This window comes from Dromiciops gliroides, chromosome 1, assembly GCF_019393635.1.
Source record: "Dromiciops gliroides isolate mDroGli1 chromosome 1, mDroGli1.pri, whole genome shotgun sequence".
Taxonomy (NCBI): Eukaryota; Metazoa; Chordata; class Mammalia; order Microbiotheria; family Microbiotheriidae; genus Dromiciops; species Dromiciops gliroides.
Window position 1 is genome coordinate 443,145,410 of NC_057861.1, and position 25,718 is coordinate 443,171,127.

At 38.7% G+C, this 25,718-nt stretch overlaps 1 pseudogene; it reads right to left on the reverse strand.

The window, feature by feature from the left end:
* Nucleotides 1-22,527: 22,527 nt before the first annotated feature.
* LOC122750201 lies at nucleotides 22,528-23,384 on the reverse strand (annotated as a pseudogene).
* Between the last annotated feature and the right edge of the window lie 2,334 nt (nucleotides 23,385-25,718).

A 25,718-nucleotide genomic window follows, 5' to 3' on the forward strand; every position in this document is an offset into this window, starting at 1 on the left:
CGTCAGGACCATAAATCTTCTGTGTTAACTCCAGCATCTGATCTTTCCCCAGTGCATTGTCATCAACAACTATGGTTCAGTGAATGTTAAGATCTATAAGGGGAACGAGGGGTGGTCTAAGTACAGCTAAACAACTAGATGTAAAGACAATAGACTGCAGGTCCTTCTAGAATTAGGTCTTTTTCTCTCTGGCTATAAAGAAGTCTCTATTCTCTTGCTGGTTCCAACTTGATTTTTTTTTTTAGCGAGGCAATTGGGGTTAAGTGACTTGCCCAGGGTCACACAGCTAGTAAGTGTTAAGTGTCGGAGGCTGGATTTGAACCCAGGTACTCCCGACTCCAGGGCTGGTGCTCTATCCACTGTGCCACCTAGCTGCCCCCCCCCTGCCCAACTTGATTTTTTATAGGGTTTAATCACAGGAAGGACAAGGGATGTGCTGGTAAGTAGTGGATAAAGCACCAGCTCTGGATTTAGGAAGACCTGAGTTCAAATCCAGCTCAGACACTTGACACTTATTAGCTGTGTGACCCTGGGCAAGTCTCTTAACCCTCACTGTCCCGCAAAGAAAAAGTAAAGGAAAAAAAAAGTATTTAACAACTTCTTTCTGAAAAAAAGGATATGTGACACATTTTTAAGTTTAATGTGTGTTATTAAGATTTTCTCCATCACTTTCTGAAGTTATTCATACTGTTTCCTTTTATCAACATTGCTTCCTGATAATCCATAAAATAATAAACTAAACCCCGATTTGCTGATTTCTCAGGTGTAAAAACTCACAGTGAAAATTTAACAGCTAGTGCTAGCTGGCTTCTGGGACAGCTAGGTGGTGCAGTGGATAGAGCACCAGGCTTGGAGCCAGGTGTTTCTTGTCATGGATGAACGATCAGGTGAGATGAGCATCTACCCAGATACCCTAAATGGTGCCAAAGTACTTGTGTGTCAAGTGTTATCAGCCCCATTTTGCAGATTGAGAAACAGAGGGCCAAAAATAAATTAACTTGATAATCAGTTGTAGAGTCTAAATGGAAATGAGATCTAATAATTTATTGTCTTTAGGAGAATTTCAAGGGAATCTATTTAGTCATCATTTTTATTGTTTTGTCATTTTCAATAATGTCTAACTCTTTGTGACCCCATTTGGAGGTTTTTTTTAGACAAGATATTGGAGTGGTTTGTCATTTCCTTCTCCAGCTCATTTTACAGATGAAGAATCTGAGTCAAACAGGGTGAAGTGATTTGCTCAGGGTCATACAGCCAGTAAGTATGTGAGGCCGTATTTGAACTCAGGTCCTTCTGACTACTGGTTGGGCACTCTATCCACTGTGCCTCTTAGCTGCCTTGAGTTGGTCATCATGTTATTAATGATTTGGGGAAATCACTTAGGACTCCATGAATCTTCACTTCTGCCTCTGTCCCTGTTTTGCCACAACCCCAAAACTATTGTCTGAAAGTTGTCTATGGCAAACCTAGAGATCACCAATGAAAGGAAACCAGTGACATCAATAGCGATATTAAAATTAATTGAGCAGTCTGCCAGACAATTCATTCTAATAAGAGAGGGAGAGATAAAGATTATTGATGCTACAAAACTTTGTCCTTAGCTGTCTACTTGTTCAATATTTGCATCAAGGGGTTGGATGACTCAATCAATCAGTAAAAATTTATTAAGCACCTACAGTATGTGAGGCTCTATACTAACTGCTGGAGATGTAAGTACAAAAGCAAAGACAGTCCCTGGACTAAGTGAGCATTTATTCTATGAGAAACATAGAAATTGTGCTTAAAGAAATTTGTAACTGACAGAAATCTGGGAAAGATAGCTGATTCATTGGGTTACAGAACTGTGATAGAAAATGTTTTTGACAGATGGGCCAGGTCTAACAGGATGACACTGCCCTGAATATTCATTCCCAAAACACATTTTCCCTCCTATTAAAGTAGGTTCAGAGTTCACAATAATAGAAAAAAAAATTACAGGAGAAACAGAGAAAAGACTCCTTAGACATTCATGTAGAAAGTCAGTGATAGAAAATGTACCAATTTACAAATAGATGACCCCATCTTCAAATGTCCAGACAGAAAAAACAATTGTCATTAAGGACCACGGACAAGGACATTCAAAATAAAGTTATCAGCATAATTTTTTTGATATCAGCATATTTTGAAACAAAGTTACCATTAATCTATATGTCAATTTACCACTGCCATTATATAATAAAGCCATTGTACTTTCCTGCATTGAGAAATTTGTCACCAGAAAATTGTTGTCAGTTATTTCAAGATAAACCTAATAGTTCTGTTGATTTTGAATACTTATAACGGATGTCCCATCCATGTGTATAGCTTATAGCATTATTTACAAATGGGTAGATTTCCTGATACAGATACAGCCTATAACAAAGCTTCTTAAACTGTGGATTGCAACCACATATGGGGTCATGTAACTGAATGTGGGGGTCATGAAAAATTTGGCAATAGTAAAAGGTTATATATACACCTATTTTATATACCTATATACCTGAGGTCACATAAAAATTTCTTGGGTGAAAAGGGGTTGCAAGTGGGAAAAGTTTAAGAACCCCTGGCCTATAATATGTACATTCTTTCATGTTTATTTATTACCTGGGACCTTCACACCTATCTCAACATGTTTTTAGAGCAATATTTCCATACTGCAATAAGATCAGAGATCTTATTGATTTGAGTAATCCTTCCATTGGTGCAAAGTACAACCCATTCATGACTTCTCAACCTGTGGGATTTTTGTCCATACTTTTTCCAGAGATTCTCCAGTTTTGGAAGCCTTCACCCAAATCTTGTCATATTTCATGAATACCATTCGAGCTCTTGGTTCTCCGCTTGTTTCTCTCACTCTCACTACTTGGTCAGGCTGCCTCCTTTTCTTATCAGACATTTCCTCAGTGATATTCCCTATGGCACTTCTTTATAGGTCATCATTGGAACTAGACACCAACCTACTTGCACCCACCATGTATCTCTCTATTGCTCTTTGGCAACCTACAACTTTTAATCTTGTGGAACTCATAGTTATCCAACATTTTCATCCATTCATCATTCCTGGAAATTTTTAAAAGGATGAATTTTTTTATTGAAGAACAACTTGGATTCATTAAAATCAATTTTCCAAATGTAGTCATTTTCTTCTTCCTTTTAAATTCTAGGCCAACTCATTGCCTCTTTTCAGTGCCTATACTAGATAAATGTACTGATGTACTCACTCACTGAAATACCCATCCAATTGCAAGTCATTGCCTGGAAAATTGGTATTTTTCATCAATTTTGGCTTTCCTATTTGAGTTGTTAGGCTAATATGCAGGGTATTCCAAAAATTTCAGTACAGTTTCAAACTTTTAACAATGGAAAACCGGAGTAAGGCTTTTGGGACATTATCTTGAGTAACCATGGATTTCCTTGAGGAGGTCCTATAATGTTGAAACTTGGTATGATTTACAGGGAATCTTGGACTGCTTCAATTTGAACTTTGTGCTAGGTATCTTCCATGGCAGTGGTAGATGTTTTTGGTGTGCTTACTTCTCCCTAATTTTTTGGTTTTTAATTTTTATAATTACAGTATCATGAAATAGTGATCTCTGTAGTTTCATTTATCAAAAATTCTCAGATGATCTTAACTCCTCTCTCTATTTACTGGTTCCTTCCCTAATGCCTTCAAACATACCAAAGACTCCCCCCATCCTTAAAAAATCTTTACTAAACTCTAACATCCCCTCAAGTTATTGTCAGCCTCCACTTTCTCAGCCAAATTATTGTTTTGGGGGAAAACTGTGTATATTCTCTGCTTCTACTTCCTCTCCTCTCATTCATTCTTCAACTCTTTGCAATCCAATATCTGATTTCATTGCTCAATTGAAATAGCTGTCTTTGAAGTTACCAGTGATCTCTTAATTACAAGATCTGAGGGTCTCTTTTCAGTCTTCATCTCTCTCAATTTAGTGTCAGCAGTTGCTATTTTTGACTACCCTCTCTTTTGGGGTACTTTCTGCAATCTGGGTTGACATATTTTTCTTTCCTTTTTCTCCTTTTTCCTATCTGACCACTCCTCAGTCACCTTTGCTGGCCCACAATCTGTATTGTTCCAGACTTTGTTTTCTTTTCTCTTTGTACATTCTTTCTATAACCCTATAACTTTAATTTTATTTATATTAAAAAAGCTCACAGGTATATGTTGTAACAATTGGAATGATGCCACCTACTGGAGACTTACTATAGGAAAGCTCCACCATGAGGAGAATGCCTCAGAAGGCAAGGCCATGGGGCTTTTCCTTGGTGTCAGGAAGTGATGTTTGCTCATGGGTGCTGTCTATCAAAGCTATCAGCCAATCAACTTGAGGAGCCTCCTATTTTCTGGGAGGGGACAGGAAGGAGGAAGGAGGGCCTGCGTGGAGAGCTCTATGTCTTTTTGGTTCCTGACTGCATGGTGGTGGTGGTGGTGGTGGCAGAGGACTTCACAGGAAAATTGAGGAAAGATAGGAATGTCAGGCTGTTGGAATTCTGTTCTCAATCTTTCTTTCCATCTTTCAATAAACCCTTAAAAACTTAAACTCATTTTATCAGTGATTTTAGTCAGTTTCCCCCAAAACTGGGGGAACAGATTAGAACCCACATTTAGAATCTTAAATTACACAATGCATATATATAAATGTATATCTATGCATATATGCTTGTAAATATACTAACTTGAGAAGGATTACATATTATTATATATGTTTATTTACATATATATCTAAATCAAGTTAGAAAATATTTATTAAGTGCCCACTCTGTAACAGGCACTGTGCTAAGCAATGGGGATAAAAAAAAAGCAGAGGGGGGCAAAAGATAGTCCCTGTTCTCTAGGAGTTCATAGAACCATTCTTTCCCCCAACATCAACTTTGCATTGCCCATGTCCTGTTAGACATTTCAAACTGGATGTCATGGAGACATATAAAACTCAACATATCCCAAAAGGAACTTATCTTTTCCCCCAGATCATCTCCTTTTCCAAGCTTCTTTATTTCTATTGAAGGTACTGCCATCCTTTCATTCTCCAAGGTTTATACCTCAGCATTATCTTTATTTTATTTTATTTTTTGCAGAGCAATCAGGGTTAAGTGACTTGCCCAGGGTCACACAGCAGCTAATAAGTGTCAAGTGTCTGAGGCCAGATTTGAACTCAGGTAATCCTGAATCCAGGACCCATGCTTTATCCACTGTGCCACCTAGCTGCCCCCAGCATTATCTTTAATTCTTAATTCTTTCTCACCCCATATATCCATTCAGGTGCCAAATCTTATCATTTCTACCTCTACCACATGTCTTATAATTGATTTTTTTCTTTACTCATATAGCTACTACTTTAATATAAGGTCTTATCACTTCTTGCCTAGATTATTGCCACAACCTACTAATTAGTCTCTCTGTATCAAGTCTCTCCTCACTATAATCAAACCTACACATTGCTGCTGGTCAGTTATGTGGCACAGTGCTGGGTCTGGAGTCAGTAAGACCTATCTTGTTGAGTTCAACTCTGGCTTCAGACACTTAATAGCTGTGTAACCCTAGGCAAGTCATTTCATCATGTTTGTCTCAGCTCCTCATCTGGAAAATGAGCTGGAGAAGGAAATAACAAACCACTCCAGCATGTTTGCCAAAACAATCCCAGGGGCAGCTAGGTGGCTCAGTGGATACAGCACCAGCCCTGGATTCAGGAGGACCTGAGTTCAGATCTGGCCTCAGACACTTGACACTTACTAACTGTGTGACCCTGGGCAAGTCACCTGACCCCAATTGCCTCACACAAAAACAAAAAACAAAAACAAAACACCAATCCCTAATGGGGTCACAAAAAATCAGACATGACCAAAATGACTGAACAACAAAAACAAAAACACATTGCTTCCAAACTAATTTTCCTTAAATGCAGACATGACTCCCCTACTCAACTAACACAAGTAGTTTCCTAATATCTTTAGGATAAAATAGAAACTCTTTTTCATTCTTAACATCTATTATAACTTGACCCCGATCTATCTTTCTAGTTTCACTGGACGAGATCTTTCCAGATTAAGAGGTAGACCTTCTGCTTTCCAAAGCAAACCTTCTATCTATGGACCCTTGTTCTTACTCCCTCCCAACATCTCTAACAAGTTATTCTCACTATCATCCTCATTCTTTTAAAAAAATTTTTAATCTCTCCCTAACTACTGTTTTATTCTCTGCTGTTATGAACACACCTATATCTTCCCTATCCTTAAAAATCTTCCCTTCATCTGACCATCCCTACCTGATATCACCCTAGACATCTCCTCTCCTTCATGGCTAGATTGCTTAAGAAAAGCAACACTTCCATTTCTTCTCCTCTTACTCTTTTTAAACCCTTCTTATTTTATATTTTGACCTCATCATTCAACTGAAACTGCTTTCTCCACAGTAATCCATATTCTCTTAATTGCCAGATCTAGTACCTGTAATCTTCCAAATCTTCAGCCGTATTTGAATCTGTGGATCATCCTTTTCTGAATACTCTTTCCTCTCTGGATTTTCACGATGCCATTCTTTCCTGGTGTGTTCTATTGTTTGTGTGACATCTCTTTCTTAGTTTCCTTTGCTGGTTCTTCATCCGTGTTATACCCACTGAGTGTCTTCTCAATCTTCTCTCCTGGGTCTTCTCTTTTTCCTCTTTGTCCATTCACTCAGTGGTCTCACTAGCTCCTGTGGGTTCAATTATTTCTATGCAGATGATTACCAGATCTATATAAGCAACCCTAGTCACTCTGTTGAGTTATAGTCACACATCTCCAAATGCCTCTTGACCATCTAGAAATGGTTGTTCCATAGACATCTCAAACTCAACATTTCCAAAATAGTTCTTGCCATTTTCCCCAAACTCTTCCACTTTACAAACTTCTCTATTACTGTCAAGGATGCCACCATCCTTGCAGTCATCCAGACCGGTAATCTCAATGAAATCCTCAACTCATTACTCTCACTCACCCCACGTATCCAATCCTTTGCCAGATCTTGTCATTTCTAACTTCACAACATCTCTCTATTCATACAGCTCCACTCATCCCTTTTTACCTGTCTTTGAACTGTTATCCTTGCTTCAAGTCTCCCCCCCTTCCCCACTCTAATATATCCTCTTGTAATCAATATCTATTACTTACTGGACCACTTATAAACTCCTCTGTCGGGCATATATCTTCATCTTACTTCTTTCTATAATTCCAGGTTTTTTTTACTCCTTCCTTCCTTCCATAACTTCTACAATCCAGCTACCCTGGCCTATTTGTATTTTCTCAAACATGATGTACGATTAACTATCTCCATCTCTCATCTCTATGCTTTTGCTTGGCTATCCCTCATACCTGCAATATTCTGTCCCTTCACCTAAAAGTTTCAGTGGTTTCCTTTAAGTCTCAGTTCAAATCCCACCTTCTACATGAGGTCTTTCCTTCTCCCCACTAGGGGATAATGTTTTCTCTTTTCAGATTACCTTTATCTACTCTGTATATATCTTCTATATACCTAGTCACTTATATATTGTGTCTCATAGCAGAATATGAATTTCCTTGGAAAAGGATTGCTTAATTCTACTTCTTTCTTTCTCTGCTAGTACTTAGAACAGATAGTACCTAGCACACAGCACCTCATAAATATTTACTAGAGTCTGCACTCTGCATTTCAACCAAACTGTCCTCATTATTTCTTATATATAGCACTCTGTCTCCCATCTCCATTCCTTTGCCATCTTCCATCCATGGAATACACGCCATCCTTACTTCTGCCTAATATGTTCTTCTCTTCCCTTAAGACATGGCTCAGATGTTATCTTCTGCATGAAACCTTTCCTAATTTCCCCAATTGTTGGGCCCTCCCCCGAAACTATTATTTATTTAACTACTTTGTATATATTTGCATTTATTGATTTTACATTTATACTGCACATATTAATATATTCCCTTGTCTCACGCATTAGAATATGAGAGCCCTGTGTGTAGGGGTTGTTTCATTATTTGTACTTGCACCCACAGTGCCTAGTACATTGCCTGCAGATACAGAGTAGGGGCTGAATAAATACTTGTTGACTTATTAATGAGAGATTTCTTTTGTAAACAAAAGAAACAATATTTAGGGGTCTTTGAATTTTATATCTGCCTCTTTTTCTGTGAGGCAGGGAGTATCCTTTGCTGTTCTTTGTACTGAGTGTCTTTTCCCATCACTTAGCACAGTGTTTGCTGTGTAGTATACAGCTAATAAATGCTTATTGACCAACAGACTTCTAGGTTTGCCTGAGGGTAGCAGATTTACATCATCATTTTGCTTTGGTGAAGCAGTGCATGAGTAAACCTCTGGGAATACTAAGAACCAAGGCATTGATAGGATCATAGCACAGTAAATGTAAAATAGTCAAAGACCTCAGACATTATCTAGACAAACTACCAAATTTTGAAATTGGGGAATTGGATACTTAGAGAAGCTGTTTTGCCAAGGTGACTCTAGTCTCTTTGTTGTTCTTTGATCATAACCTTTTTTTCACTTTTGTCTTTCCATACTGTGTTATATTGTTTCCAATTATAGTTTTTGAAAATTAAGCATAAAAAAGGAGAAATTTTCACTATTGTACCTTCCAAGTAAAGAGCTTCTTGAAGTCTGCATCTTTTTGTTTGAGAAGACTTACCCTGTAGGTTCAGGAAATGGTTTTAAATGAAAACAGTGAAAGCATGTGAAGATTTACTAAATAAACCCATATTGTGGAATTTGAAAACAAAACAAAACAAAAGATTTACAAATGGAGAAGGGATATTTACTCAAGCAAATTAAGATTTGATCTGATCACTTCGTAGGTGTGAATATTTCAACTATAAAATGTCACAGGGCTATTTTTGTACACACCAAAAAATTATATTCAAATCCATCTAGCAGCGATACATATTCTTTCTATTTTATTTTTTATAATGAGCAATCTGCAACTGATTTTTTCCATCAGTTAAAATGCTTTAAAATGGGAGATGTTAACATACCATAAAAGTTCTTTGTTATTTAATCTTTTGTGTAACTAAAAAGGAAGAACATAAAGAGTGCTTTGAAAGACACTTTGGTCTTGGTAATTGTTCAGAGATGTAGTGCCAAGACATTCTCTTTGCATTCAAGCATGAAACTGAGCCAAGAAATGGTGTATGGATACGATTCATGTGTTTTTATTATACTTTTAGGGGGAAAAAGGCACAATCAATGTGATGATGTCCTAGAAAAAAAAGACTAATTTTAGATTGGGTATCCAGATGTAGTGCTAATAGAGAACATCAGCTATTGTACATTTCTATAACATCAATTGAGTTTGCCATTTAAGAATAGTATTTAAAAATTCCTATATCGGTACACTGAAAATCTAAAGGTGTATATTTCACATTGACATAATAACTTATACAATTGTAGAATATGCTGAGTATGCTCTCTTTGAAGAAAAAGTTTGCTCAATATGATTGCATCTCTTACTATGGGAGACTTGGTAAATAATGGAAACGATTTGGAAATTTCACTTGATAAAAAATATTTGGAAATTTCACTTGATAATCCACAGAAAAATCCTACCTCTACCTTGGTAATCAATAATCTAGAATCCTTATCTTAGAATCAACTCACAATGTTTTTCAGGACAGTGGAGGGGAATTCCTAGCATCCTAAAAGTATTTGATAAAACATACGGACAAAAAAGAAAATGATCGACCATAATTATCTCCCATTTGTCAAGTGTCGCTATTTGGTGGACCCTTTCCTTTTTATTCCATAGTTAATATCAGAGTCTGACCATGTTCCACCTTCCTTTGTCAAGGTATACTTGTGTTTCTATTTTCAGTTTCCTATCAGGTAAATCTGTCATCTCTTATTGTTGTTTCAGTCATGTCTGACTCTTCATGACCCTATTCGGGGTTTTCTTAGCAAAGATGCTAGAGTAGTTGGCCATTTTCTTCTCCGTCTCATTTTACAGAGATTGAGGCAAACAGGGTAAAGTGACTGGCCTAGAATCACACACCAATAGGTTGGAGATATCATGGTTTCATTAAATGAACAAAGGTAACCTCAATTACAAATTGATCAAGTATTCTAGAGACTTTTCTTTCATATATAACAGGCTGACACCACAAATGCAATTGACTTGGGGTTGGGTGGGGGTAGGAAGGTTAGTACCTATACTCTCAAATTCCCAATCATCTCTGACTCATCTCCACCACCCCCCCCTGCCCCAATGGCAACTCAATCTCTTGTGGAGATTGACCACTGCTAACAAATTACTTGAGCTTTATATTGACAAGTAAAGAACTTGAATGGAAGAAAAAAATATTCAATATTTATTAGTATCAAGCACTGAGCTAAGTGCTGGAGATAGGAATTCAAAAGTAAAGAGAGTCCCTACCCTCAAAGATCATGAATTCTAATCCATGGTGACAATCCATAAAAGGGAGTGGTGGGATATAATTTATCACAATTCTTTCTTTACCCAGTCTCCCACTACAATAAATATGTTGTACTTCATCCTAATGCAGAGGAATGTTCTTCACATAGGGTTTTATGTCACTTAGCAGACATTCTTCGTGATGCTGGTTACCCCTTTTCCATTATCAGACAATTCACAGATATTTATTTTGGTTTGGCAAGTTACCAGGATGATGAACAGAGCCAGAAGGAAGTAGATTGACATACAGTTGTGGATAGATTATGATCCCAGAAGTGGAAAGTAGGGGAAGGGGCAGGGAAGGTCATCAGTGTGAAGGTGCAGGTTTGGAGGCAAGGTGATTGAGAAGGAGAAAACCAGGGAGCAAGGCGAAGCATAAATAAATCCAGCATGGTCTCATATAATGAGCCACATTTACCAATTAGGACAGTGGGACTCAAGGGGCAAGTTCCAGAGATAGAACAACTTAATAAAAGTGTAAGCATTACTAAATACATCATTAGCAAGCTCTTCCAACATCCATAGACAATCAAGCTATCTCATCTCCTCTCATCTCATCATGTCCAATCTCCCACCAACTGTCCTGCTACTTCTTTGTGGGAAACAGAAAATAACCAGTAAGTGCCCACTCTGCCCCCCTGCAAAAAAAAGAAAAGAGAAAATAGAAAAAACCCGAAAACCTGACAGTTTCTCAACAGTCAGAAGAGAGAACTTGGTCAGCCTCTCATTATTCTCTCTTGGAAAACTGTTGACTGCTACTTGGGGTGCCTGCCTTAAATTCCCATCTAGATGTGCTTTAGAAATTTCAGCCACAGCTTATTCTTTTCCATATAGTGTCAAAAGGGCATCTCAGGAACAACTGTCTCCCTCACTCTGTTTTCACGCCACTTCTGGGGCATAGCGGGAACAAAGTAGGTGAATCCTTTGCAAGGCAAGGCTTTCAGAGCATAGTCAGCAGGCTTCCAGCTCCACCTGACCATCAGCTCATTCATCTTGGGCTCCCTTAACCTTCTCACCTTTTCCTACTTATCTAGAGATGGGTTTCCAACATCCACCACTTACTCTACTCATCATTTCCCTTTCACATCATGTACTATGCATCCCTGGAGAGGAAATACAGGAAGGTAACAAAGCTCTATTGGACTGTCAGAGTACCAGAGAAATACCAGGATGTGTAACGATTGGAATGACGCCACCCACTGGAGGCTTACTGTAGAAGAGCTCCACTCATGAGGTGAAGGTCTGAGGGCAAGACCAGGAGTCTTTTCTTTGGCGTCAGGAAGTGACGTTTGCTGGTGGGAGGAAGAAGGGGGAGCCGGGTGCTCTGACTCTTGCTCTTTCCTGAGGACACTGGTGGAGAAGTGAGCAAGAAATGTGCTCTCCCTTTAATAGATAGATGAATGTAGGCCTTTCTCTCTCTTTACCAAATTCTTACTCTCCTTAATAAATGCTTAAAAGCCTAACTCTTGCTAAAGCTTATAATTTATTGGCAACCACTCATTAGATATTTTAGACAGACTAGCTAGAATTTTAGCCTTAATAGATGGACCTCTAATACATATAATGTGAACTGCCATAGCTCTTGCTTTAACCATACTCACACTGAAATCAGTTGTACATGCTATTCTTTGCCATTGTTCAGAGCAATATTCTTCACATACTGGTTTATGTTGAACAACAAAAATTTCTGTTATCCTTGGTTACCCCTTTTTAGTTATTAATCAGGCAATACAATGCAGACATTTACTGGGTACCCACAGGGTTGGGGCTGCTCTGCTTGGAGCATAAAAGTGTTTATAAATTTAGGGGAAAGAGTCAACATGGTGCCAGCCATGGTCAACATGGAAGAGCCTTGGACTGGTTATGTGAAGATTCTGACTCTGAATCCTACTTCTCACACTAACCAGTCAGGTGAACTGGAGCAAAACTCTCATCTTGGATCCTGTTTCTTGATGTTGGTTGGAGGGATTGTCAGATTCAAATGCAATTATAGGAATAAAGTGCTGGTTCTATCATGTTGTCCTTAACAGAGATTGGGGAGAGATGAAGCATATATATGTTAAAAGCAACAACTGATCAAACAACCCATAACTAACAGCACAAGAGCTAAATTAGCATTTAAGACAGTGATTGCCATAGGAATTAATAATAATAATGATAGTTTGTCTTTATTAAGCACCTTCTATGTACAAGGCACTGTGCTAAGGACTTCTCAAATATCTCATTGGATCACAACAACCATGAGAGATGGGTGCTATTACTACCATTACTTTATATATGAGGAAACTGAGGCGAATAGAAGTTAAATGACTTGCCCAAGAACACAAAGATAGTAAGTATATGAGGCTAGAGTTGAATTCAGGTCTTCTTATCTCCAGCTCCAGCACTATCCACCATACCAACTAGTTGCCTGTTATGAGTCCAGAGGAAGGAGAGGTCATTTGTTCTGAGATCGTCAGGACAAGCTTCATGTGCAAGGTGAGACTTGAAGTTGTCTGTAAAGGATAAGGAGGCAGCATCATATAATAGAAAGAAATAATCTTTTCCATTCCCCCAAAGAGAAAAAGACCTATTTGTACAAGAATATTTATAGCGGCTCTTTTTGTGTTGACTAAGAATTGGAAATCAAATGAATACCCATCAATCAGGAAATGGCTAAAGAAGCTGTGGTATATGATGGTGATGGAATATTATTATGCTATAAGAAATGTCAAACAGAATGATTTCAGAAAGGCCTGGAAAGACTTGGATGAACTGACATATAGGGAAGAGAGCTGAACCAAGAGAACACTGTGCACAGAGACAGCAATATTATTTGATGAAGAACTGTGAATGACATAACTATTCTCAGCAATACAATGATACAATACACTCCCAAAGGACTAATGATGAAACATATTATCCACCTCCAAAGAAAGAACTGATGTTGATTGAACATAGACTGAAGCATGCTATTTTTACTTTCTTTCATTTTTTCTTTTATTCAGGTTTTCTTGTACACAATGACTAATACGGTAATGTTTTACATAAAAAAACAAAAACAAACAAAAAAGAAATAATCTTTTCTACCTTTGACATCACGTAGCACATTGTAGCTGTTGTGCTCTTGATATACTGTATGAAACATTATAATTATTATAGAGTTTTTCATAATATTGCATATGTATGACTGTTGCAATCTCTTGGCAGAGATACGTGTGTGATAGAGTAAGATACTCCTCCTTGCTTTCTCTACACCCTACTCTTGACCTTCTGCCAACTTTGAAACAGGTACAGATATCCTCTGACAGTTTCCTGTCTGCCATGAGGACACTTATATTTGGTTTCTAAGCCAGAGCTCCATGGATATCCATTAATGGAGAAATTCTATGCCTGATCCATCAGGTCTTCAGGATACCTCTCTAAGCTCTGGAGGGTCAGTAGAGGAATAGTTTTTCCTCCACCAGGACTGACTTTGTGAGAGTTTGGTTTCTTAGGAAAACCTGTGTCAGATATGGGGTCACCTCCTCTTTGTGTTTCCTTTCCCTTTGGTACAAGGCTTTATGCTCTTTCAAAAGGCAACTGGTACTTTCCTTCTTTTCTGATCATCAGAGAAATGAGGTATGGGTTACCTGAACATAGTGATGGCAACAGTAGCAGAGCAGACTAGCCCCAAGAGAGAGAATAAAAGACACACACACACACACATACAGATTCCATTTCTTTCTTTTCTTCTCTTTCTTTTCTCTTTTTCTTTTTTTTTTTTTTGGTGGGGCAATGGGGGTTAAGTGACTTGCCCAGGTTCACACAGCTAGTAAGTATCAAGTGTCTGAGGCTGAATTTGAACTCAGGTCCTCCGGAATCCAGAGCTGGTGCTTATCCACTGCGCCACCTAGCTTCCCCCAATTTGGTTCTTGAACCCAAGTCTTTTTTTTAAAATAATATTTTATTTTTTACTCAATTACATGTTAAGATTTTTTAAAAAAAGTTTGGTGTTCCAAATTCTAACCCTCCCTCCCTCCCTCCTTCCCCCTCCTCACCCTTCCCTGAGACGGTAAACAATCCAATATAGGTTATACATGTGTGATCATGTAAAATATTTCCATAATAGTCATTTTGTACAAGAAGACTCGAACAGAAAAAGAATGAAAGGAGGGACGGAAGGAAAGAAAGAAGCAAGAAAGAGAGAGAAAGAGAGAAAGAGGGGCGGCTGGGTGGCACAGTGGATAAAGCACCAACCCTAGATTCAGGAAGGGCCTGAATTAAAATTCAGCCTCAGACAGTTGACTCTTACTAGCTGTGTGACCCTGGGCAAGTCACTTAGCCCCCATTGCCCCACAAGAAAGAAAGAAAGAAAGAAAGAAAGAAAGAAAGAAATAAAGAAAGAAAGAAAGAAAGAAAGAAAGAAAGAAAGAAAGAAAGAAAAGGATGCCCATTTGGTTTTGAGAGGGCTATCCTCAGTGGAGTTAAATTTTATAATAGCCAATGAGCATCCCTGTTGCAAATATCCCAATAAAACTTACATACTAACCTCTAAACTAATTGTAATGATACTTTGATTCTTTATTACTTAGCATTCCCATTCCAGTGTGGTTATACACTTTTCCTATCCTGTCCCTGATTCATGTTTATACTCTGGTTATCTTTAAATTTTTCATTCTCCCCATACCCCACTGGGGATGACTTTTTAGGCTAGAGTCAAACCCAGAATTGTTCCTCAGGAAGAAGAGGTGAGGGTAGAATTGAAGGACTAGGAATGTAGTTCCCATGTTGAGGATACAAAAAATCCCAGAGCAATGAACCCAAGGCAAACCATGAGGGAAGGGAAAGAGGATAAGATTGGAGAGGGTTGCTAAGACCTTCGGCTGTAACCTTGTGATGCCTGGTTAGCTGCTGTGCTCGGTGTCAATCACATCCCCCTTAACTAATTTTCAAGCTCTCCAAACACAGGGACCAGGTCTTAATTTTGTATCACCCTCCCCTCCTGGCAGTGTTTAGATGTGAAAGCCAATAAAATGATTGTTAAATGAGTAAACTACAACTAGTCCCAGCTCTGCCTAGCTCTATGAGCTTAGATGGGTTTAATTCATTCTCTGTTTCTTTCATTTTAATATGTAAAATGGGAAAGTAGTACTTTCCCTGCCTACTTCACAAGGTTGTTGCACAGATCAATAAACTTTATATATGAGTTTTTACCTTATCTTGCTGAGGCCCAGTTCTCCAAGACATTCCCAGTTGTCTCCTTAACATAACTCTCTTTTTTGGGGGGGAGGGTGAGGCAATAGGGGTTAAGTGACTTGCCCAGGGTCACACAGCTAGTCAGTGTCAAGTGTCTGAGGCCAGATTTGAACTCAGGTCCTCCTGACTCCAGGGCCAGTGCTCTATCCACTATGCCACCTAGCTGCCCCTCTTAACATAACTCTTGTCTAACTTCCTCTCCCTCCATTTTCAGCACCCCTTTATGTGTGTCTTCCCCCATCACAATATAAGCTACCTGAGGGCAAACATTGTCTTGCTTATATTTGTATCTCCAACACAAAACATAGTACTTAGCATATAGTAAACACTCTAAAATACATGTTTTAGCATATCTATTATCTATCATCTATGTATCTATCTATCATCTATGTATTTATCTAGGTATCAATGTGTGTATATATGTATGTATGTATGTATGTATCCATCTATATAGCAAGTTAAGATATTTGAAAATGTTTTATAAACTGTAATTTCTTCTATAAGGTCTTATCATTAAAGTTGGTATGAAGTACTTATTTTAAATTATTTTATTATATAAATACTTTTATCAATCAACATTTATTAAACACTTTGTGCCAAGTATTGTACTACACATGGAAGACACATATACAAACAAGGCAGTCTCTGCTCTCAAGGAGTTTATGTTCTACTGGTGGAGACATCACATATACAAATTGGTATATCTGAGGTGAATACAAAAGATGAGAAGGTAAATACTTCAAAGGGTCAGTAATCTTGTATGTGAGCATTTCTTCATGGGGACATCATAATCCTTCCAGTGCCTTCTAATCTTCTATGTCTTGTTCATGTTTCTCTCTTTCCAGTCCCCACCTCCCCTTAAATCTTTCAGAGGATCTACCCAACTTATAGGAGTCTCTCTCTCTCTCTCTCTCTCTCTCTCTCTCTCTCTCTCTCTCTCTCTCTCTCTCTCTCACTCTCTCACACTCTCTCTCACTCTCTCTCCCTCTCTCTCTCTCTCTTTCTCTGTCTCTGTCTGTCTCTGTCTGTCTCTGCCTGTCTGTCTCTCTCTCTGTCTCTGTCTCTCTCTTTGTCTCTCTCTGTGTAACGATTGGAATGACACCACCTGCTGGAGACTTACTGTAGAAAAGCTCTGCCATGAAAGGAAGGTCTTTGAGGGCAAGACCATGCATCTTTTCTTTGGTGTTAGGAAGTGACATTTGCTGGTGGGAGGAGGAAGGGGGAGCCGGGTGCTCTGTCTCCCTCTCTTGCCTTTGGACTCTGGTGGAGAGCGGTGCTAGAAATGTGCTCTCCCTTTAATAGATAGATGAATGTAGGCCTTTCTTTCTCTCTTTACCAAATTCTTATTCTCCTTAATAAATGCTTAAAAGCCTAACTCTTGCTAAAGCTTATAATTTATTGGCGACCACTCATTAGATATTTTAGACAGACTAGCTAGAATTTTAGCCTTTAACATCTCTTTCTCTCTGTCTCTCTGTCTGTCTCTGTCTCTCTGCCTCTGTCTCTGTCCCTCTGTCTGTCTCTCTCTCTGTCTCTGTCTGTCTGTCTCTCTTTCTTCTTTCATACTTCATGGATACCAGTGCAGTTCCTAAGCACTCAGTTGTTCCCCCATTTTCATTAGATGACAAGCCTACCTTCTTTTTTCAGGCATATAGGCCATTGGTGAAATCTTTTACACCCAGTCTCATATGTAAGTCATCACTGGTAACATGATGCAGTCTTCTTACACCCACCATGTGTTTTTCCATTTCCTTTTGGGTCCCTTACAATGTTGACTCCCCTGAGATCATGGTGTTCTATGATTTGTAGCCATATAGCATCACCAGGAGAATATTAGTCTTAAAAAGAAGGACTTTTGGAGCATTGAGCAGCTTTAATCATTGAAAGAACTACATAATTTCTTAAATACAATCCAGGCCACTCTTTTCCTCTTCAGTTCTGGGATCAGCTCCTTGTCCATTTGTAGTCCCTGTCCATGACCCATCCAACTGCTTGTTGTAATTTGGACAATACATGTTTTTCATCAACTTTATATTTCCAATATGTATAATGAGGCCTATTTCTTTAAATGACTATAGGTCTCACTGAGGAAGCCTTGTGGTGCTTTGGGGCTCCATTCACACTATTATCTGAGAACATGAGCATGTGGAGATGTCATTAGTAGTGAACATTTCTTCTGTTTGGAGTCTGTAAGACATCTTCCATGATAATGCTGATCACCAAGGTGAGTATAGGTCACCCAATGTGATGCCTTGCTAGATGCTGATATTTAGATCAAGATTGAACAAAATTCTCACTGAAGTTAGAGGCAGCTAAGTGGCTCAGTGGATAGAACGCTGGGCTTGGAGTCAGGAAGACTGGAGTCCCAATGCAGCCTCTGATACTTAGTAACTGTGTGACAATGGGCAAGCCACTTAACCTCTGTATGCCACAGGTTCCTCAGCTGTAAAATGATAATAATAATAATAATAGTACTGACCTCCCAGGGTGTTTGTGAGGATCAAGTGAGGTGTTAATTGTAAAGTACTTAGCACAGTGCCTGACATAGCTGCTTAATAAATACTCGTTTCCTTCCTATCACAAATTATTGTATGGTTGAAATATATAAACCTATATTAATATCAGATACCATGAGAGGCTTTAAGACTGAACTTTATTCTGCCAAATGTTTTTTGAAATTAGCCAACAATAGACAAAAAAGGATTTTAATATTCTTTGTACATTTCTGTCAGTTGTGGGACTGTAAAAATTTACTTTTATAGAAAACTGTTTGGGAAAAACCACTTACTTCGTTTCCATACTTTCAACAAGGATTATCTCTTTGCACACATAGACTATTCTCCTGGGGATTTTATAGAGATGAAGGCAAATGGGTCAGTATTTGATTATGTCTTTTGATAACTTTTTTTTTTTTGGAGTATAGGGTAAAAGTCCTATACATGAAGTTTTTCATTTTTTTGGAATCTTTCTCCTTCATTCCATATTTATCTACAAATGCTCTTGGGACAGTCTACTTAGCTTGGTTTCATGTGATGTTCTCCCAACAGGATCATTTCCCCCTTAAATACTTTCTGCTGTTTCAGAAATTGATTCTGGTTGTAATTTTCTGTCATCCTGTTCTATAATGTTTTGCAAATGAGCTTGTATTATAACCTAGTGTTTCCTTTGGCCGCCATGTCTCTTTGATAGCTGAGGTGGTTTCTGAGTTCTTTTTGTCACTTTTCTGTGTCTGTTTTGAATCTCAAACTTTTCAAAGAAATGATAATAGAATTAGTGTCTTTACTCCCCCCCCCCATTTCCCGTTTTTCAGAGTTCAGTTCTTTCTTAAAAGGTCCAGTTGGAATGGCTGTGTCTTTTCATTTTTATTCTTGCTTCTAATTTGGTGATGACTTTGTACTTTGCTCTACTACAGGGTATGAGCACTTAGCTGACTCTGAAATTAAATAAACCCCTTATCATCAACCAGTTGTTTCCTTTCACTTAAGATATAATCAATTTCATTTGGGTGATATTTAGTTTTTATCACATCCAATACCTTTTGATTCATTTTTTGAAGAAGATATTCATGATCTAGATCAGGGTGTCCTGGACTGCAAAAGTCTTTAGCAGCTATACCAGATTAAAATGTAATTGGGAAATGTTTAACTAAGGAAATAAAATACAACATAAAAATGTTAATTTGTGGTTTTTTATGTCAATATGCTGCCCACACAGGGATTGAGGAATTTGATATCACATCTCTCTCTCTCTCTCTCTCTCTCTCTCTCTCTCTCTCTCTCTCTCCATCTGTCTTCTCTTTTTGAAGCTTTGTACAAGCCTCTGGATTTTTCCATTTCTTACTCCTCAACCTTATTTTCGAAAACATTGCTCACATCCCTTTCTCTGTCTACCATTGTTTTAACTCACTCAATTTCAAAGTACACTATTTAATTTATAGGATCTTGTCAGGTTCTTTACATAATTTTTTCAATTTCATCCTCTGCAAATGATATCATAGTACAAGTTGCAATTGTGTACTTGGTGTTCTGCTTGCGTATACTCATCATGAAACTTGCTTACTTCACTTCTGGTTCGAATTACTCTTTGGACTTCTTCCTTCTTCAAAAACAGCCTTCCCATCTGGGAGAAACCTCTGCCCTGAGGCCCTGTTCTCCTGATTGGTGACTCTCTGTCCTAGTCCACCATATCAGGAGGGGCTCTAGCAATGCTTTCCAATGTTCCAGGCTTGGTTGACCCTACAAACTTCTCTGTCTTCCCACTCTAGAGAAACCTTTGTCCTGAAGAGTTCCCTTCTCCTAATTATTAACTGTCTAATACAGACCACCATTTCTTGAGGAGACCCAGGTAAACTCATTCACTCTTCATTCCTGATTCAATTTACTCTCTGGACTTCTCTGCTTCTTCATCAGTCTCCTTGTCCCCCTGTAGACCCCTCCTCCCCCACACTTCCAGTTCCTTTTTTTTTTTTTTTTTGCGGAGCAATGGGGGTTAAGTGACTTGCTAGTAAGTGTGAAGTGTCTGAGGTTGGGTTTGAACTCAGGTACTTCTGAATCCAGGGCCGGTGCTTTATTCACTGCGCCACCTAGCCGCCCCCAATTCCCTTTTATATGCTATCTTCCCCCTTTAGGACATAATCTTTTTGAGAATAGAGTCTATCTTCTTATATTGTGTTTGTGTTTTTAGTGCTTAGAATAGTGTTTAATACATTATAAGAACTTAATAAATACTCTATCTTTCTGTACATCTATCTATATCTATTTGTCTATATACCTCTCTGTCTGTCAGCCTGAGTCTGACTCTTTGTTTCTCTGTCTATCCATCATCTTTTTCTCTCTCTGATCATCCATGTTTATATATCTTTCTCTGTAAGTTCATCTGTCTATAGCTGTCTGTCTCTTTATCTATCAATCTATCAATCTATCTATCTATCCATAATGTGTCTATTTCTCTCCATTTGTCTTTCTATTCACCTATCTATTCATCTATTATTTATCTATGTATCCCTAAAGGTAAGATGAAATAATTATCATATAAAATCATGTTTCTTGTAGTTTTTGTCTGCACAAGGAAGCCAACTTAGACAATTGCTTAATTTGCTTCCCTAAGAAGAAAATATGAGCTACCCTCCCATTTAGCTACAACTCAGTTTTGTGCCCTAATTTTATTTATAGAATGAGTGGAAATATGTACATGGATCAGTTTCTCTAGTAGTACTTAATGTTTTTGGTTATTAGATAAATATCATACCTGGTCCAAATAATTACATTAATGTTTATAGATGGTCTGAAAATGTAATTTAGCACCCTCTTTACCCTTTTCTGTCACTCTGTCATTTAATATAGAAGCAGAAGGGGACCCCCCCCCCCAAATGAAAATAGTTGTGTACTTTTAGTTATTACATGAAATGACATGGTGACCAATTTTATGGTATGAGCTTCTATCCTTAGCAAGGTTTATCCTTGTACAACAGAGCTTCACCAAAACCATGCTTGAAGGCTTTCTATGTTGGTAATATCTTATAGAAGTTGTGCTGCAATTGCATGGCCTTTAGGAACTCAAAGTCAATTCCACATAATGAAAAAGCTTTGGGGGTATGACTTTAGAGAACATTCAGAGACTGGACACAGAATCTCAGAGTTGGAAGGGATCTCAAAGGTTATCTAGTTCAGCACATCTGTGACCATAATTTCCCTCCATAACATCCTGAAGAAGTGATCATCCAGGATTTGCTAGAAGACCTCTAGTAAGGGGAAGGCACTGCATCCTGACGGTGCCCACTCTTCTTTTGATAGCTCTCATATTAGGAAGCTTGTCCTTCCACCGAGCCTTAATCAACCTCTCTTGCAACTACTATTCACTGAACCTCTGAAGCCAAGTAGGGTGATTCAGATCCCTTTTCCATATGACAGCTCTCCAGATTTTGAAGATAACTATGATGTCATCCGTTAAGCCATTTCATCTCCAGCCTCAACATTCCCTTTGCCTGATCCTGATATGGCATTGTCTTCAAGCCCATCACCTTTGTAACCACTCAGCAGTACTCTCCTATTTATCAACGTCCTTTTAAAAACATGCCCAGGATAAAACACAAGACAATAGGTGTGGCCTATGCAAAGCAGAGTATAGTAGTATTATCACCTGACCTCCCATGTTTTATTTTATTTTATTTTCATCTATCATCTATCTATCTATCTATCTATCTATCTATCTATCTATCTATCTATCTATCTATCTATCTATCTATATCTATCTATCTATCTATCTATCTATCTATCTGTTTATTTATTTATTTAGATCTAGTTATAAATACACTGGTGAGGGGGCTTGTTAGAGGTGAAAAGGATCATTCTGTACACAGATGATCAATATTAGACGAAGGTTTGGGGTTTTTTTTTTTGTTTGTTTTTGGTGAGGCAATTGGGGTTAAGTGACTTGCCCAGGGTCACACAGCTAGTAATTGTTAAGTGTCTAAGGCCGGATTTGAACTCAGGTCCTCCTGAATCCAGGGCCTGTGCTCCATCCACTGTGCCACCTAGCTGCCCTGATGATCAATATTAATAGGCTCTAATTGACCAGACTGGACAGAGACAGAGAGACATCTTGTACTCTGCCCCCACCCACCCAGCAGAGCATAGCATGGGGAGCCCTTCAATCATGTCCTGGATTCGGTAACACTTGGTCAACTGTTGGGATGGCTGGTAAAGGGCAGGTCCTCAGTTGGGAGTGGGTGCCAAGTGCCAGTTTATTCCTTCAGAGCAGGAAGAGGGACAGCCTGGAATGGATGCTTGTGGCTTGAAATCCCTGGGAGAAGCCGAGGTAAGGCATACTGGTTTCCTCACACATCACTCAGGGCCTTGTGGGCAAACTCGGGCAGCACGAAGGCCACATAGTGGTCCGAGTTGTAGTATTTGAGATTCATTTTCTCTACTTGTTCCTGGGTCAGCTGCAGCATCAGCTCCTGGAAGTTAGTACTTGGGTTCTTGCTGCAGAGCATGAAGCCAATCTGGCCACTGGGGTAGGTGGGGATGGTGCAGTAGGCATCTTCCACCACAGGGAACAGGGACTTGCAGAAGTGACGCATCTCCTTGATGAGGTCCAGATGCAACCATTGGCACTCGCCCTGACAGCAGAAGATCCCATCCTCTCTCAGTGCTGTATTCATCAGCTGGTAATAAGACTCTTTGAACAAACTATTGGCAGGACCCATGGGTTCCGAGGAGTCGGTGATGATGACACCAAAGGCGTCCTGGTTCTGTTGCATGAATTCAAATCCATCTCAAGCATGCAAGGTCATCTTGGGACTGAAGTAGCTCACAGCCTTGCCAGGCAATACTTCTTAGAGACCTGGGTCATGTCCTTGTCGATCTCATACTGTACCACAGATTCCACAGATGGATGCTTTACCACCTTCCAAATGATGCCCCTGTCCCCACCACCAATGATGAGCACCTTTTGTGGGCCGGGATGGCTGCAGAGGGGTAGCTTGGCAATCATCTCCTGGTATGAGAATTCATCCCTCTCTGTGCACTGGATGACTCCATCCAGCACCAGGACGTTGCCATAGGTCTTACTGCGGAATACCAGGATCTCCTAGTAGCAGGAGCACTGGTGGTGGAGCAGTTCATCCACCTGCAGGGACATGGCCTGGCCTGGTCACAAGCTACCCGCAGATGGCTGAAGGCCTGGCTCCATGGTGGGACCAGAGGACACACAGGCCACGGCAGCCACAGCACAAGGCCAGCAGCACCTGCCCGTCTGCCCTCCTGCCAGCTCGCACCTCAGCCTACCTCCCACGTTTTAGATGCTAAATTCCTTTTAATGCAACCTGCAATCACATTAAGCTTTTTGACTGTCGTAGATTGTAATCTCATCAAGGGCAAGGACCATCTTTTGCCTTTCTTTTTATCTATCCCTAGCACTTATCACAATGCTTGGCACATAATGGGCCCTTTAATAAATGGTTGGTTACTCTGAGGTACCACCTGACACCTATCAGATTGGCTAAAATGACAAAAAAGGAAGATAATAAATGTTGGAGAAGCTGTGGGAAAATTGGAACACTAATGCATTGTTGGTGGAGCTGTGAACTGATCCAACCATTCTGGAGAGCAATTTGGAATTATGCCGAAAGGGCGATAAAGCTGTGCATACCCTTTGACCCAGCAATTCCACTTTTAGGTCTTTTTCCCAAAGAAATCATGGAAGGGGGAAAGGGACCCACATGTACAAAAATATTTATAGCTGCTCTTTACGTGGTAGCAAGGAATTGGAAGTTGAGGGGGTGCCCATCAACTGGGGAATGGCTGGACAAGTTGTGGTATATGAATACAATGGAATACTATTGTGCTATAAGAAATGATGAGCAGGAGGAGTTCAGAGAAACCTGGAGGGTCTTACGTGAGCTGATGATGAGTGAGATGAGCAGAACCAGAAGAACATTGTACACAGTATCATCAACATTGAGTGTTGACCTACTGTGATGGACTATATTCTTCTTACCAATGCAATGGCACAGAAGAGTTCCAGGGAACTCATGATAGAAGAGGATCTCCAAATCCAAGAAAAAAAAAAAAAAGAACTGTGGAGTATAGATGCTGATTGAACCATACTATTTCTTTTGTTTTGGGTGCTGTTGGTGAGGTTTTGCATCACTGCTCTGATTTTTTCTCTTGTAACAGGATTAATGCAGAAATAGGATTAATGTTATTATGTGTATATATATCTATATGTATATGTATATAGATATATAGATATAACCTATATCAGATTACCTGCTGTCTAGGGGAGGGGGGAGGGAGAAAAATCTGAAATTGTAAAGCTTGTATAAACAAAAGTTGAGAACTATCTTTACATGTAATGGAAAAAATAAAATACCTTATACATACATACATACATACATACATAAATAAATAAATAAATGGTTGACATTGTTGATGCATACATAGCTTATGGTTTACTAAGACCCCCACAAAATTTTCTAATTATCTATTGTGTAGCCATGCCTCATGCATCTTTTACTTGTGAAATTGACTTTTTGAACACTTGTGTGACTTTTCATTTATGGTAATTAAATTTCATTATCTAAATAAATTTAGGTCACTGTTCTAAGCTGTCAATCCAGATTGTCACCTAAAATGTTAAATATCCTACTCTTTGTGTCATGTGAGACTTTAATAAGCATTCTTTGGTACTTGCCTCTAGGTCAATGATGAAGATGTGAAATTTCACAGACCAGTACTACCTGGGGACTCTTCTTGATACTACTCTTGGATTTCTAAGCTGACATTGAGTCATTATTTACTACTCTTTGGATCTGATTGTTACTCTAATTCTTAATCAACTTAATTATACTGACATCTAATCATTTCTCTGTTGTGGACACATGGATTCTGTGACTTTGTTGAATGCTTTCTTTGTATACTCAGTTGTAATTCTCCTTCTCCTCCCTCCTCCTTCTTCTCCTCTTTTCCCTTCCAGAATATTGTATTTCAAGCCTTCTATTTCATTAATATAAAAGCTGCTAAATTTTGTGTGTTCCTGACCATGGCTCCATAATGTTTGAATTGATTCTTTCTGTATGGTTAAAATATTTCCTCTTTGACCTGGGAATGCTGAAATTTGGCTATAATATTTTCCTGGGAGTTCTCATTTTGGGATCTCATTCAGAAGATGATTCATGGATTCATTCAATTTATATTTTACCCTCTGAATCCAAGATATCAGGAAAGCTTTCCTTGATAATTTCTTGAAATGTGATGTCTAGATACTTTCTTTGACCATAACTTCCTGGTAGTCCAATAATTCTTAATTATTTGTCCTTGATTTATTTTCCAGATAAGTTGTTTTTTGGATTGGATATTTCTTATCCATTTTCTTATCCTTTTTACTTTTATTATTTCTTGATGTCTCATGGAGTCATGAGCTTCCACTTGCTCAAATCCTCATTTTTAAAGAATTATTTTCTTCAGTGATTTTTTTAAACCTCTTTTGTTATTTGACCTATTCTGATTCTTAAGGAGTTCTTCT